The 15091-nt window shown below is 44.3% G+C and overlaps 1 protein-coding gene across 1 annotated transcript in view; it reads right to left on the bottom strand.

Moving 5' to 3' along the window:
- Nucleotides 1–15091, bottom strand: part of HNRNPU (heterogeneous nuclear ribonucleoprotein U) — a 458517-nt gene that overhangs the window by 342932 nt on the left and 100494 nt on the right. The window lies entirely within an intron of this gene.

Raw genomic sequence — 15091 nt, 5'->3', positions numbered from 1 at the left:
ATGCATTCTTTGAGGCCTGAGCAGTGCTTGTGTATTTACAGCTGAGTGCTGCAAAAAGTCCTGGAGTAATGGGTGCCCAACTTGCATGGTAGCATGCTCCCTAGGGGGCATGTAAATGACAGGAAATGGGCAGAATGACATGTCTGTAGTTCTGCCTGAAGTGGACTGCTGGCGTCTGAGGAAACCAAGGACAGCATTGGAGCATGTAGAGGGTCATTTTTTTTTTTTTTTTTTCGGGGAACATGACAAATTACTCGCACTATACCTTTGCAGATCTTGCATATAGTTAAGAAGGGTCTAATAAGTAACCACTTTTGGAATTAACGAAGCAGTAATTAAGCTTGATAAATTTATTTTTTTAAATCAGAAAACATCTTTGAGAGAAATTCACCTCACCACAGTAAACAACAATACATGGTACAGGCATAGTAGCAAGAAATCACCATCACTATATAGAATAGTATGCATAGCAAATATGCCGCAACCCCCAACAACAATGCCCGTTACAGTATTACTTCCCTCCAATCCACCCCCAGCGCATCAAGCAATCATCCCTCAGCAGCCCCAACCCATATTCACACATTTAAGATAACAAACGGTCCAGGATGAGGTCATTAGGAGCCATTCCCGGGCAATTCAACCAAGCACCCCATATTTTAGAGAATTTTTGCGGAGATCCCCTATGTTGGTATATAACCTTTTCCATTCTGAGAGTGCCCCCTATCTGCTCTAGCCACATCCTAAAAGTCGGAGGTTCAGGTGCAGTCCATTGTCGCAATATAAGTAGACGAGCTTGGAACAGGGTGCTGGAGGCCGCCTCCCGCAGGTATCTGTCTTCCACTTGTTGGTCTAGGATGCCCAGAAGGCAGTGTTTAGGGTCCCCAGGTATATCTACTCCCAGGGTTCTATTAATAGCAGAGCACAACCTTGATAAATTTCTAATACATCATTTCTCAAAGAGATTTATTATTTTACATGAAAAATTCAGGAGAATCAAAAGGGAAGAATCGCCAATTCATCTCATCCAGTCACCCCAATTAGCTTGTAACACAGTAATAAGGATGTCTTGCTGAACAGTTTAAGATGGGCCCTTTTAATTTCCAGGACAGAGTGTATAATATGTTAGAAACCATATTTGATCATGGTTACAACTTTCTACACAGTGCTATTCAGCTACTTGAAATGTTCTGTGTTGCGGCGCTAGCCCTGCACAAAAGTTCTGGATCCCAGCAGGTTTGAAGTAAAAGTGCACTTTTTAAAATGCCTTCGCTTGCTGGGTATAGACAGGCAAATCAAGCAAGTTGGCAAATTCAACCCTCATCTTTTCTATTGCATATAAAAGGATTATTAATACTGCTGCTATTAAAGATGGTGGGACATCCAGGTGAGAAGCAGCATAACGTTGTTTTGTTTTTTTCCAATGACAAACGTGCAATTATTCTTTAAGGCTGTCAGCCATAGTACAGTAGGCCGATGCTAAGAGTTTCCTCAGCTTGTGGAATTACTCATGCAACATTCTGTTTGTCCTGCAGCTTTATAAACGTAATTGTTAAAATATTTCCATTTTGAGTTTATCCACTTTTTCAGTGTTCCATTGGATATGAGTAAGAAAAGGTCTAAACCTAAACTGTTCAGTGTGGTTTCTTAATTTGTTACATCCATGAACTTGTCAGCTGATGAACTTCTAGGTTCATGCTGCCTAATCTAACCATCATACTTTTTTTTCCACTTGAGCTTACCAAGCTACATGATTGATTTGTTGAGGGCTCCTCAAGAGTGATGTTGTACCAGAGCTAGCGTGTAAACTTTGACATTTTTCAGAACGAGAATTTGAAAGCCTTAGCATTGTGATCAGAGCCCTGGTAAACCATTTTTTTTCTTTTTTTTTAATTGGGGGGGGGGGGGTGTTTAAAAAGCCAAATGAAAGACAGAAGGAAATACTGGTTTCTGTTTTATGGTGTGTATTTCTCCATACTTTAAATTCACCTTTTAATAGATCCTGTCCCTCATGCCAACTGAGCTCCTTGATTGAAGCATAGCACTGGCACAAGGGACATGTATGCAAATGTGAAGAAAAGGGTCCTAGCAACCTCTCATGGGTTCCACAGAAAAGCTCTGCATTGCAGGGAATGCTTTGCTCCCCATGCCAACTGAGCTCCTTGATTAAAGCATAGCACTGGCACAAGGGACATGTGTTGGTCTATAGAGGAACAGGATGTATGCAAATGTGAAGCAAAGGGTCCTAGCAACCTCTCATGGGTTCCACAGAAAAGCTCTGCATTGCAGGGAATGCTTTGCTCCCCATGCCACCTGTGCTCCTTGATTGAAGCATAGCACTGGCACAAGGAACATGTTCCTAGCAATGCATAGCTTTTCTGTGAAACCCATGAGAGGTTGCTGTGACCCCCTTTCTTCACATTTGCATACATCTTTTAATTTTCCATTTCTTAGCAAATAACTTACCTGGGAATCAGTTATGTCTATATAAGAGTTCATGAAAAGCTAGGTCTCTTTACAAGATTATTTAAACATTTTTAGGTTTTCTACATGTATATTGGCTTTGTGACTGGTAATATTCTTATTTATTTTTGACAAAAGATATGTAGCATCTATTTATGACTTTTTAAAAATCTTTTGAAGCACAATCCCATGCACTATGCGTTTTTTTTAATATAAAAAATATTTCAGCTTTAATTTTGTGTATTCCTTTAGTATACTTGTTGGTTATGGTATAGTTTTACTGGAAAGTGCTGTGTGTTTAGTATGCAAAATGTCAGTTTCTGTGAAGGGATGATCTCCACTACTACTACCCCTGTCCTTTTTTTTTTTAAACAAATATTTAGAACCTAATTATTGGAGCAGGGTTTGACTGTTAATGGTAACAAATCCTTTGCAGCCATCTCCATTTAGCCTAAAATATTACACTTGTAGAATATTCTAAATTACCATATTCCTTTTAAGTGATCCTGTTGCTAACTATTCAAGTGGAATTCAATCTTACACATATGTTAACTAACCTGTGTAAGAAAAATGTATATACTTAACTGTTTTCAGTCTGGTCCAGTCACGTGATTCATTTCCCCTGTGTCAGCCAGTGCAGCTGCAGGGGAGAGGAGGGAGCGCGAACAACGGATGGGCCATTGAAATCTATGGGTGATGTCATGTCTCCAGGTTCTACTAGCCATTAATGGTGCGTGCTCTACTCTCTCCCTACAGCTGCCACTGGCTAACACAGGGAAGATTATATGACTGGACCAGAGCAAACTGAAAACGGGTAAGAATATACATCTTTCCTACACAGGTGTTACATATAGGTTAGGATGAGAGGAGGGGAGAGTTTTTTAAGAACAGTTAATCCGGCCATTAATGGAGCGATTTTTCTTTCCTGCAACCATGGGGTTGCAAGAAAGAAAAATCGCTCCTTTCCCCCATCAACACAGTCAGTGATGATGTGGCAATGCCTCGCGTGGAGCCACTGTGTTCTCCCGGTGGGGAACACAGTGATTATTGGTGGCAGCTAACAATCGCATGTAAAATCCAACAGTCTGGTTGCATTGTACCTTCAGCTCACCCGTACACAGTTAGAATCTTGGCCAGTCACTGCTGTACCGGCCTAGAGTCGAACGGTCTATAGCCGGCTTAAGGTGTAAGCTGGAATTCCTCTTACAGAAGAATAACCACCTTGGAAAAAAGAGAATATTTACCTTTTTTTGGAGGGTGGAAAGAAAAACCTTCACTCTTTTTATGAGCTACGGCTACCATTGCTCTCTGAAACCCCCAGGTATGTCAGATACCACAGCCTCAGCTATGCTGTTTGTCCTACTGACACCTAAGAATTTGGGGCTGCTGTCGAGCATGTTATTTCAGCAATGAAACCAGCTAAAAAAAGATAGGACAAAGAGCTACATACACTTTGTCATCTGGGGGACAAATTGTGTAGTGAGACTTCTTTTTAATAAAGTGGAACTAAACCCCCCTATCCTTTACAGTAAAGAAGGTACCATCTTAAGCTTTGTTTTATCTACAGCTGCTATGGTGTTGCACATTTGATCACTTATGGCTTGACAGTTGGGTTGAGGGCACAAGCAAATGTGACAGTTATTCACCGCATGCCTTGATTGGAACCATTTTGAGAAACTGTTAAATTGATGGGTTTAGTTCTGCTTTAAGTATTTCACAAAAGACTCCTTTGAATAGATGTATTACATTCTCCAAAGGTTTTTTTTGTTTTTTTTTGCCAGTGTTGCAGTATGTATGGGTCCTTGCAAAAATCTCTGCTGCTTTATTTGTACACGCAATTTGTAAACTGCCAGAAATTCTGTAGCTCATATGCACTGTGCCAGTCATTGTAGTATGTGTGCTGTGTACATCGGTCGAGCAAAATATCTTGGTTGATCATATTCAGGTTTCATGACCGTTGAAGCCCAACTTCTGGAAATCAGAAAATTCCTTCTTGTAGTGTAACTGTGCCTGTACTGCAAGGGGTTAACTGCTTATTTAGATCTACCAACGAGTAAAAGTATTTTACTCCCCCCCAATCATCCTCTTCCCCCCCCTTGCTGTGGTGGTGGCCAGTGTCTCGGTGCCATTGCATCTATGGCAGGGCTATGGAGCATGGGAGAGAAGACGCTGCAGGGACCAGTCTAGCACTGCAGATGATCAGATACGGTAAGTACATTTTTTCTTTTTCATGGCCAGTAGGCCTAAACGAGTAGCTGATCCTTACAGTACAGGTCCTGCCCCTGCGAGGAAGAGTTTTCAGGTTTCCTGGGGTTGGGCTTATAAAAGAAAGCACTGACAAGTATGCAACTGTTTACAATTGCATCAAAGCTGTTTAAAAATCTATTCCCATTTTTTCCTTTTGAATTGCTGACATTGTCTACTTGGGTTCTGTGGGTAGTGCCCTCTGAGTGCGGTTTATTTCAAGTGTTGAATACAGCTCAGTGCAAATGTAGCATGGGTGCAGCTTGTACATGCTTATATGGAGCATGAGCTGCAATAAGTAAAAGTTGAATGCATGTAGGCTACTTTTGAAGGCGTTGTCATTTTTCATCCAGCTTGTGTGTACTTTTCATTTATGTAAGGGAAAGCTGATCTTTACCGGCTGTCTTTTAAAGGAAAACTCCAGTTTTGTGCCTTTTTTAAAAATTTTACTCTATCAAATCTATAACCATTATAAACATAAATTCATCTATAGGGTTTACCTGTAGTTTACCATGTCCAAACGTGCTGCTTGTTTTCTAGCTTTTTCCAGTCAGATGGCAGCTGTGTGGTTGGAGACATTTTCAGACGGGATGCGATTTGTAAATTGGGGTTTTTTTTGTTTTTTTTTATGGCTAACAGTACAAATACTGTAAATCTTGGGGTTCCTCCAATGCCTATCCAGAATATGTGACTCTAACAGATTTGTGCATTACAGCCCAAAAGGAAGTTCTGATGAACTTGAATCGTTAACTTAAGAGGGTATAGTAGGCATTCAAAGGGCTTTCCTAGAAGAACAAGGAGGATGAAAAGGTTGCAAGACCTTGAGGAAGCCGAGCTGTGACTCGCCAAAATGTTTGTTCAGTAAAGCATTTATATTGTCCTTGTCCTTCTAAGGAAGCCCTTTTGAGCGCCTGCTATAACTTTTTTCTATTGCCCCCATCTCACAAATGTGAATTATGAGCAGGGGCAGGGAACTGAAGCACCAGCAGATATTATGCAAGTTTGATGCACAATTGGAAGTCTGCTTATTACCGGTCGTATTGCAATCACACTTCTAAAGGCAAAACCTCTCTGCTGTATGTCAGGTACACACATTACAATCACGGTATATCATTTAAAGCTGGACTTGTCCTTTAGGAACGTGCTGTTCATTGTAACCATAAAATATACAGTCTAAAGCCCCGTACACACGTACCGATCGTCGGCGAACGATCGGCCGTCTTTTGTCCCCGGGCTGTCGGTGTCTGTTGAAAAGTGCAAAGACAGCACAAGAATTTTGTTCGCCGACTACAGCCGACTGCAGAAGTGATGTCATGTAATGGTTAACTTTCCCTGTGTTTTTTCTTTTCTGAGCATGCCCAGTCTTGCAAATCTGCGGTCTGTCGGCTGAATTCTGTATTGACTGGCGAACAATCGGCCGCTCTGGTGTCGGCATACAAAAATTTTAATGCTTGCATGACAGAGTCTTGTCGGCAGAATGTGCGCTGACGGCTGTCGGAGGCATCATACTAACAAGCGTACAATCGGCAGATCGGTCGTCGGCCGACGCTTGTCTGCCGACGATCGGTACGTGTGTACGGGCCTTAAGGCTACTTTCACGCTGCTCCGTGTAAAAAAAAAAAAAAAAATGCATTTTTGATGCATTTCCGAGTTGCCTAATTCCCAGCATGCACCTGTGAAACATGGACATGTGACTCAAAAAACGCACCAAAACCGCAGTGCATTTTTTATGATTTTGTTGTATTTCCCATTTAATTTAAAGGGAAGGAGTGTTTTAAAATGCAGCAAGCAGGACTTTTAAAAAATCACAACTGACCGGTGTGAAGAGTTTCAGAGGATTTAAAGGGATTTTTTTTTTTTACTCAGTGTAAAGGGGCCCTAATTAGATTTTTTATTTTTGTAGTTGTGACTGTATTTCTATTCTTATGATTTGGCAAGCAAATGTAGATTTTTTTTTTTTTTTTTGAGGTCTACTTTCCTAATGTGAAAGATGTAAACGTTTCCCCCCTCCAACATTGCTTTTGTGGTCTCATGTTCATGTCTGATATCTGAGCACTGACTGCAAATTATTAAAATGGTGCAATATAAGTTGTGACGGTTTTTTTTTTTTTTTTTTTTGCTGTACAGACAATCTTTTGTATCAGTTGTTCATTAGCAGTATCTTTTACACCCCTCCAAAATATTAAATTGGGTCCAGTATTATTCTTATGTAAAAGGGATATTGTAAACAGTCATGGGTGGCATGCAGGTTACAGCAATCCATGTTCAGGATGTCGCTGAAAGCGATTCATTCCTCAATGGCATCTTTCATTCCTCAATGGCATCTATGTAGGTTTTTTGCAGGACATTGGAACCTTGTAACCAGAAATGCACTGCCTTTTACTAGCATTTTTTTGTAGCTTAAGCTTACAGAAGTCTAATTTTTTTTTTTTTTTACCATATACAGTTGTTGTAACCCATTTTCATCATGGAATTGTTTTTTTTTTTTTTTTTTTCCATTTTTATTTAACTACTGTTTTTCATATGGTTTGAATATGATATATTGAGCAAGGTTTATAGATACTTTTTTTGTTATTCATACTTTACAAAGAAACTGACTTACTAGACTCCATGCACCTATACAGTTTGTTCCAACGGTTTAGCCTGATGAATTGTTTGGCTGTAATTCTGCTTACAGCACTGTTTACAACAAATCCTTATTTTGTTATACATTAGATATGCTTTGCATTTGACCTTACCGGTATAGTAATTAGACCTCCTCAAAGCTACAAAATTTCTGTTCAACTGACACATGGTAAGTAAAGAGGTTTTCTTCTTTGAAAAGCAGATTTCTTCTCGCCTTCTCTTATGGTAGCATTGTGGCCCCTCTCGCTTGATCCTGGGTTTCTGAATGAATAGGCTAAGGCAGGCAATAAACACGCTAAAAGTTTAATAAAATAAAAAAAAAATGGTAGTTATAATTGGTAGTTAAAATGGTAGTTCTAAAAATGGTAGTTATATTTTATCTTACCTAATTTGATAAAAATGTTTCTTTAAAGAAGATTGTGAGCTTTTGGTATTGTGACCTCTACCTATTATTCTTCAGTCTTGCTGCTTGTATACTATGCCTGAGATTTTCTCTTTGGATTGATAAAAAGTGCAGTAAAAATGTATAAAAACAATTTGTCAGACCATATGGGTAGTAGCAAGATAAAGGGTAAAAACAAGGTCAAATATTTATTTTGAATAATTAAAATCTTCAGTTGTTAAGCGTCGGTTCACACTATGGCGATCCGACTTCGGGGGCGACCTGTGTAGTCGCGTGCACAGCGACTTCGGCGCGACTTGCACGGACTTCACATAATGAAAGTCAATGCAAGTTGCTCCGATGTCACCCAGAAGTAGTACAGGAACTATTTTCTAAGTCGGAGCGACTTGAGTCGCTCCTATTAGAACGGTTCCCATAGCACAGAATGGACCGCGACTTGTCAGGCTGAAAAGTCTCGGTAGTGTGAACCGGAACTTAGAGTAGAGCGCAATCGAGATCCAAAATGTATCTGCTACTGTTTGAATCAGGGTTTCTCAACCAGGGTTCCTCCTGAGGTTGCTAGGGGTTCTTGAGTAATGGGCAATTTCTGCCTCTCAGATAAGTTTCCAATGACACCATTGTTCCTTTATCTATCTGTAAGGGGGTAATTCTTCCCAATGATGACACCATTGTTCCTTTATCTGTAAGGGGGTAATTCTTCCCAATGATGACACCATTGTTCCTTTTATCTATCTGTAAGGGGGTAATTCTTCCCAATGATGACACCATTGTTCCTTTATCTGTAAGGGGGTAATTCTCCCCAATGATGACACCATTGTTCCTTTTATCTATCTGTAAGGGGGTAATTCTCCCCAATGATGACACCATTGTTCCTTTTATCTATCTGTAAGGGGGTAATTCTTCTCAATGATGACACCATTGTTCCTTTTATCTATCTGTAAGGGGGTAATTCTTCTCAATGATGACACCATTGTTCCTTTTATCTATCTGTAAGGGGGTAATTCTTCTCAATGATGACACCATTGTTCCTTTATCTGTAAGGGGGTAATTCTTCTCAATGATGACACCATTGTTCCTTTTATCTATCTGTAAGGGGGTAATTCTTCCCAATGATAAGAGTAAGGAGCATTCTTCCCACTGACTGTCACACTAATAAGTCATGAGTTGTGGATTTTTAATTTTTAGCAGGAGTTCCCCCCGAGACCAGAAATGTATTTCAAGGGTTCCTCTGTGTTGAAAAGGTTGAGAAAGGCTGGTTTAAAGAATGAACAATCAAACCACAATCCAATCCCCTTAAAATAACTTTAGGTGCATAAATTGGTTATTAATTGCTCATGTAGGATGTAAACAGCAATTGGAAGAGGTCTGGATGTTGCCTTTGGCCATTGCTGTACATAGAGTATGGAGTAGAGGTCTGCTTATTCAAAGAGGAAAGTCCCTTACAGCCATAAGAAAGCGGTTTTACAATGTTATTGCTGTATTTTGTTGAATTTGTTGTTTTTTTTTTTTTTGTTTTCCACAGTTAACCCGTTTGATATTTTCTTTCAATATAACAAATACCTTTTCTGATAATATGGTGCAGATACTGCCTTTACAGGCTCTTTTTTCCAACTGAAGAGAAAATAAAACTGTATTTTTTTAAATAAGAAACAGTGTCTTGGTTAAATAAAATGAATGAAACTCACCAATGCTTTAGTGTTTTTTTGTTTTTGTTTTTTTAGTTACTTTTATTTTGCTTTAGTGTCCAAGATGCAAAGCAATTTTGTCATGTATTTGAATTTTTTTGTGTATATGTACACCAATGTTTCTCAACTCCGGTCCTAACTAACAGGCCAGATTTAAGTATTACCTTGGGGAGATGCAGACTAGAATACTGCAATCACTGAGCAGCAAATGATATCTCCTGTGGTGTATTTCAGTTTTCTTGCAAACCTGGCCTGTTAGGCTCCTTTCACACGGTCCGTCGGCGGACTCCATGCTGCTCAGCGGGGGATCAATACACTGATCCCCGCTGAGCAGGCAGGTGACAGCTCTCTCTCCGCTCTGTGTGTGTGGAGAGGGAGGTGTCAGAGCACTGCTGCTCTCTATGGGGGAATCGGATGAGAGCGGACCGCATGTCCGCTCTCATCCGATCCCATCCCTAGCATCTCTATTCACTAACATGGTCTGCCTGCACTCAGCTCCAGGCACCTCCATTTACTAACATGGGCTGCCGGCATGCAGCTCTGGGCACCTCCAATTACTAACATGGGCTGCCTGCACTCAGCTCTGGGCATCTCCATTCGCTAACATAGGCTGCCTGCAAGCACCTCTGGGCGTCTTTATTCACTAACATGGGCTGCCTGCACTCAGCTTTGGGCGTCTCCATTCACTAACCTAGGCTGCCTGCACGCAGCTCTGGGCATCTCCATTCACTAACGTAGGCTGCCTGCACTCAGCTCCAGGTGTCTTCTTTCACTAACTTGGGCAGCCTGTACTCCGCTCCGGGCATCTTCATTTACTAACATGGGCTGCCTGCACGCAGCTCTGGGCGTTTCTATTCAATAACAGGGTACTTGCATTTAGCTCTGGGCGTCTCCATTCACTAATATAGGCTGCCTGCATGTAGCTCCAGGCGTCTTTATTCACTAACACAGGCTGCCTGCACTCAGCTCCGGACCTCTTTATTCACTAGCATAGGCTGCCTGCATTTAGCTCCAGGCATCTCGATTTACTAACATAGAAATGCTTGCATACAGCTCCAGGCGTCTCTACTTACATGGGCTGCCTGCACTCAGCTCCGGGTGTTCTCCATTTAATAACAGGGGCTACCTGCATTCAGCCCTGGGCATCTCCGTTCACTAACATGGGCTGCCTGCATGAAGCTCTGGGCGTCTCCATTCACTAACATAGCCAGCCTGCACACAGCGCCGGGCGTTTCCATCCACTAACATGGGCTGCCTGAACGTAGCTCCAGGCATCTCTATTTGCTAGCACAGGCTGCCTGCACTCAGCTCTGGGCATCTCCATTCACTAACAGGGTCTGCCTGCATGCAGCTCCGGGCCTCTCCATTCACTAACATAGGCTGCCTACACGCAGTTCTAGGTGTCTCCATGCACTAACAGACTGCCTGCACTCAGCTCCGGGCTTTCTCCATTCACTAACATAGGCTACCTGCATTTAGCTCCAGGTGTCTCCATTCACTAACATAGGCTGCCTGCACACAGCTCTGGGCATCTCCATTCACTAACATAGGCTGCCTGCACTCAGCTCCAGGTGTCTTCAATTACTAACATAGGCTGCATGCATTTAGCTCTGGGCATCTCTATTCACTAAGTTAGGCTGCCTGCTTGCATCTCCGGGTCTCCCCATTCCCCAATATAAGCTGCCTGCACACAGCTCTGGGCTTCTCCATTCACGAACATATGCCGGCTGCACGCAGCTCTGGGCATCTCCATTCACTAACATAGGCTGCCTGCACGCAGCTTCGGGTGTCTCCATTCACTAACATAGGCTACCTGCACGCAGCTCCGGGCGTCTCCATTCACTAGCACAGGCTCCCTGCACGCAGCTCTAGGCATCTTCATGCACTAACATAGACTGCCTGCACTCAGCTCCGGGCTTCTCCATTCCCTAACATAGGCTTCCTGCATTTAGCTCCAGGTGTCTCTATTCACTAACATAGGCTGCCTGCATGCAGCTCTGGGCGTCTCCCATCACTAACATGGGCTGCCTGTACGCAGCTTCGGCCATCTGCATTCACTAACATGGGCTGCCTGTACGCAGCTTCGGCCATCTGCATTCACTAACATGGGCTGCCTGCACTCAGCTCCGGGCTTCTCCATTCACTAACATAGGCTTCCTGCATTTAGCTCCAGGTGTCTCTATTCACTAACATAGGCTTCCTGCAGGCAGCTCCGGGTGTCTCCATTTACTAACATAAGCTACATGCATTTAACTCTGGGCATCTCTATTCACTAACCTAGGCTGCCTGCTCGCACCTCCGGGTGTCCCTATTCCCCAACATAAGTTCCCTGCACGCAGCTCTGGGCCTCTCCATTCACTAACATAGGCTGCCTGCATGCAGCTCCGGGCGTCTCCCATCACTAACATTGGCTGCCTGTACGCAGCTTCGGCCATCTGCATTCACTAACATGGGCTGCCTGTACGCAGCTTCGGCCATCTGCATTCACTAACATGGGCTGCTTGTGCGCAGCTCTGGGCGACTCCATGCACTAACAGGGGCTGCCTGGATGCAGCTCTAGGAAACTCCATTCACTAAAAGGGCCTGCATTTACGCAGCTCTAGTCGTCTCCATGCACTAATATATAGACTGCCTACACGCAGCTTGGGTGTCTTCATTCAATAACATATGCTGCCTGCACACAGCTCCGGGCATCTCAATTTACCAACATAGGCTGCCTGCATGCAGCTCTGGGCGTATTCATTCACTAACACAGGCTGCCAGGACTGAGCTCCGGCTTCTCCATTTTCTAACATAGGCTACCTGCATTTAGCTCTGGACATCTCCATTCACTAACAAAGGCTGCCTGCACTGAGCTCCGGGCGTCTCCATTCACTAACGGGGTACCTACATGCTGCCCTGGGCATCTCCATTCACTAACACGGGCTGCCTGCACACAGCTCTAGTGATCTCCATGCATTAAAATAGGCTGCCTGCAGTCATCTTCGGGCTTCTCCATTCACTAACATAGCCTACCTGCATTTAGCTCCGGGTGTCTCCATTCACTAACATAGGCTGCCTGCACGCAGCTACGGGCATCTCCATTCTCTAACATAGGCTGTCTGCACGGAGCTCTGGGCATCTTCATTCACTAACATGAGCTTCCTGCAGGCAGCTTAGGGCGTCTCCATTTACTAACATGGGCTGCCTGCTCGCAGCGCAAGGGTGTCTCCATTCCCTAACATAAGCTGCCTGCACACAGCTCCAGGCGTCTTCATTCACTAATATGGGCTGCCTGAATGCTGCTCCGGGCGTCTCCATTCACTAACATAGGCTGCCTGCACTCAGCTCAAGGCGTCTCCATTTACTAGCGTAAGCTGCCTGCACGCAGCTCTGGGCGTCTCCATTCAATAACATATGTTGCCTGCACACAGCTCCGGGCATCTCAATTTACCAACATAGGCTGCCTGCATGCAGCTCTGGGCGTCTTCATTCACTAACACAGGCTGCCAGGACTGATCTCCGGCTTCTCCATTTTCTAACATAGGCTACCTGCATTTAGCTCTGGACATCTCCATTCACTAACAAAGGCTGCCTGCACTGAGCTCCGGGCATCTCCATTCACTAACGGGGTACCTACATGCTGCCCTGGGCATCTCCATTCACTAACACGGGCTGCCTGCACACAGCTCTAGTGATCTCCATGCATTAAAATAGGCTGCCTGCAGTCATCTTCGGGCTTCTCCATTCACTAACATAGCCTACCTGCATTTAGCTCCGGGTGTCTCCATTCACTAACATAGGCTGCCTGCACGCAGCTACGGGCATCTTCATTCACTAACATGAGCTTCCTGCAGGCAGCTTAGGGCGTCTCCATTTACTAACATGGGCTGCCTGCTCGCAGCGCAAGGGTGTCTCCATTCCCTAACATAAGCTGCCTGCACACAGCTCCAGGCGTCTTCATTCACTAATATGGGCTGCCTGAATGCTGCTCCGGGCGTCTCCATTCACTAACATAGGCTGCCTGCACTCAGCTCAAGGCGTCTCCATTTACTAGCGTAAGCTGCCTGCATGCAGCTCTGGGCGTCTCCATTCAATAACATATGTTGCCTGCACACAGCTCCGGGCATCTCAATTTACCAACATAGGCTGCCTGCATGCAGCTCTGGGCGTCTTCATTCACTAACACAGGCTGCCAGGACTGATCTCCGGCTTCTCCATTTTCTAACATAGGCTACCTGCATTTAGCTCTGGACATCTCCATTCACTAACAAAGGCTGCCTGCACTGAGCTCCGGGCATCTCCATTCACTAACGGGGTACCTACATGCTGCCCTGGGCATCTCCATTCACTAACACGGGCTGCCTGCACACAGCTCTAGTGATCTCCATGCATTAAAATAGGCTGCCTGCATTCATCTTCGGGCTTCTCCATTCACTAACATAGCCTACCTGCATTTAGCTCCGGGTGTCTCCATTCACTAACATAGGCTGCCTGCATGCAGCTCTGGGCGTCTTCATTCACTAACATGAGCTTCCTGCAGGCAGCTTCGGGCGTCTCCATTTACTAACATGGGCTGCCTGCTCGCAGCGCGGGGTGTCTCCATTCCCTAACATAAGCTGCCTGCACACAGCTCCAGGCGTCTTCATTCACTAATATGGGCTGCCTGAATGCAGCTCCGGGCGTCTCCATTCACTAACATAGGCTGCCTGCACTCAGCTCTGGGCATCTCCATTTACTAGCGTAAGCTGCCTGCACGCAGCTCTGGGCGTCTCCATTTACTAGCGTAAGCTGCCTGCACGCAGCTCTGGGTGTCTCCATGCTCTAAAATAGGATGTCTGCATGCAGCTCCTCGCTAACATAGGCTGCCTGCACGCAGCTCTGGGCGTCTCCATTCACTAATATAGGCCACCTACATGCAGCTCGGGCATCTTCATTCACTAACCTATGCTGCCTACATGCAGCTCGAGCATCTTCATTCACTAACATAGTCTGCCTATATGCTGCTTGGGTGTCTCCATTCACTATCATATGCCGCCTGCACGCAGCTCCTGCTGTCTCCATTCACTATCATATGCCGCCTGCACGCAGCTCCCGCTGTCTCCATTCACTATCATAGGCCGCCTGCACGCAGCTCCCGCTGTCTCCATTCACTATCATATGACGCCTGCACGCAGCTCCCGCTGTCTCCATTCACTATCATATGCCGCCTGCACGCAGCTCCCGCTGTCTCCATTCACTAACATAGGCTACCTGCATGCATTTCCGGGTGTCTCCAGACACAAAAACAAACGCCTCATTGAAGCTGCACAGACCTCTGCGCTCGTGTGAATGAGGCCTACGTGTATTTAATACAAAAGTATAGATTTGATAAAATGTTGTGCAACATGAAACGAATGAAGCCTTCGCTTTATGATAGGCCCTCTGATTGTAGGAAATACGTAATCTTTGTGGGGTTTAAATAATCTTTATTAAACACAAAATGGGCAGCTGATTGCATGAAAAAAAAATGAAAACCAAATGGCTTTGGCAGTAAGGGCTGTATAGAGATTTCCTCATTATAACACACATTGCAAGCAGTGAAAGGGTTACACGTTTATTATAAAAGGAAGAGGAACGCTGCGAGATTTTCGGAGTCAGATTACAGGAATGCGCTCCAGTCATCCAGCCAATCACAGCGCTTCCCACACACCAT

This window comes from Pelophylax lessonae (genome assembly GCF_965119305.1).
Source record: "Pelophylax lessonae genome assembly, chromosome: 3".
Classification (NCBI taxonomy): Eukaryota; Metazoa; Chordata; class Amphibia; order Anura; family Ranidae; genus Pelophylax; species Pelophylax lessonae.
The sequence above is the reverse complement of the archived record's forward strand: the minus strand, read 5'-3'. Positions and strand labels throughout refer to the sequence as shown.